The sequence below is a fragment of the Mustela lutreola genome, chromosome 6 (genome assembly GCF_030435805.1).
Source record: "Mustela lutreola isolate mMusLut2 chromosome 6, mMusLut2.pri, whole genome shotgun sequence".
In the NCBI taxonomy this organism is placed as follows: Eukaryota; Metazoa; Chordata; class Mammalia; order Carnivora; family Mustelidae; genus Mustela; species Mustela lutreola.
This window is the reverse complement of record NC_081295.1, coordinates 126845195-126847266: the sequence shown is the minus strand read 5'-3', so window position 1 is coordinate 126847266 and position 2072 is coordinate 126845195.

Below are 2072 nucleotides of genomic sequence, written 5' to 3'. Positions count from 1 at the left end.
AATACTGACAGCAGAATTCTCAATAGTAATACCATATAAAGGAGACAGCTGGGTGTTTGTATAGATGGAAAAGATATTTGAAACTAGATATTATACATCAAGCCAAATTATTGATTAAATTTCAGAGAACAGTAAAAATACAATGAAGCATGTTAGGTCTTCGAACATTTATCACACAGAGACACACATTTTAGAAAACTTCCTTGGAGGACAGCTCAATTTAGATAGAGAAAACAGAATTATGTACTCAAAGGCACATTTTGAAGGAAGGATTGAATATAGTCTGCACTGCAAATATTCTTTAATCGTATGTTCTGAATTTCCTAAATTTAAGAAGTATTTGTTCAAATATTTATCTTTAAATAAACCCTAGGGGACTTTTTCTTGGATTCTGGAAAATCAGTCCATTTGGATACAAATCTTTTTGCCACTGATGGAAATTTTGATAGCCCTTAACTGTGGAATGCCTAATGTATTGCTACAGCAATTGTGATTTGCCAATACATGGGTGATGTGTGTGTGTTGTGTGTGTTTATTTTTATTTTTGATGGTTTTACTCTTCTGTGAGATTTTTAAGTAGACATAATTTTAATAAATTATGATTTGTTGAAATTTATCTGAGGTTATATATAATAAAATAAAATTTGTGTGAACTAAAGAAGTGCGTCTCCACTTTTTTGTTTCAAGAGTAGACTGGTCTTTAAAAATTGTCCAAAGAAGTACATTATATTCATTATTAAATTTGATACTATACAATAAAGTATTTGTGGTCATATGGAACCATATCAAATTCTACTATTAATTCATATTAATAATTACCATAAGAGGAAAAAGGGATATTTTTCAAAATGAAAATTAGCGTATTTTTCAGAATATGATATAGTGTTATTCACTGAACAGAGGGAACAAAGGTCAAAGTTTAACACAGTTTACAGAATGTTTTAACATAAATTGAAATTCAAATCTGACCAAATTTCACAGTTTTAAGTAAAATGATAGCACTTTATATCCTTGAAAAGTGGTAAGTGACCCAAAACATTGCTTAGAAAAACAAATTTAACACTACACTTGTCTGAGATGGTTAAGTTATGGTACAACTTGCCATTGTGTATCATCAAATGGTATATTTTTTTCTTTTGGTCTTGTCATTATATTTTCTTTTAGCCATTCTGGTAAGTGTGTAGTGATATCTCAGTGTCATTTTAATTGCATTTCCTTGATGTCTAATTATGTCAAAATATGTTATTTGGATGTTTAATGTTCTGAGCTTTCTCAGTTCAAGACCATGAAGCCACTTAGGAAAAATACAGTTGCAGATGCACTCATAGACCAACTCTTATTTAGAAATAAGCAGAAACATTACTACCCATTCCAACAAAAAATAGATTTGTTATGCAGTAGGGATTTTATAAATTACCTGACACAACCTATATAGTAAGATGAAATGGGACAGGCGGCTTCTTGCAGCTATATACAACATCATTTTAATTTCAATTTTCAGTATAATTTTTCCAAGGTATACACAGAATATATATTTAATGTAAATTGTGAACACTTTAAACTCTGTATATGAAAATTAATCAATTGTAAGTTTATAACAATCAACATTAATGGAAGTTTATTTTAAATTAGTTAGCTTTCTCTGCATTGCAAGACAGAATAATCAAGAATTGGTAAGAAAAAAAAATCTCTGTAAAATTACCGGGGGTGCATTATAAAGTGTTCGGTAACCGATCGAACTCACAATTTGGATTGAATGGCAAGTGAGTTTTAAAATCTGGAACTCATTGTCAAATCTTTTTCTTCATTGTGTCTTAATAAATTACTGTGTCCGTTTGCATGGAAGTGAAGAAAAATGCATGACATTTCATCTCAACACTAACACTTTTAACTGGCAGCTCTGAATGTACTTTACAGCAGTGTAACAAAGTAAAGATCAATGATGTTTCATGAAATATTTGTTATAATTCTCAAGGAGATAGGGAGTTTGTGCAAAAATGCAAATCACTTTGCGACTAAACACATTGTTTATTTCAGCTAATTTTAAGAAAATATGTTAAGACTCTCTCAAA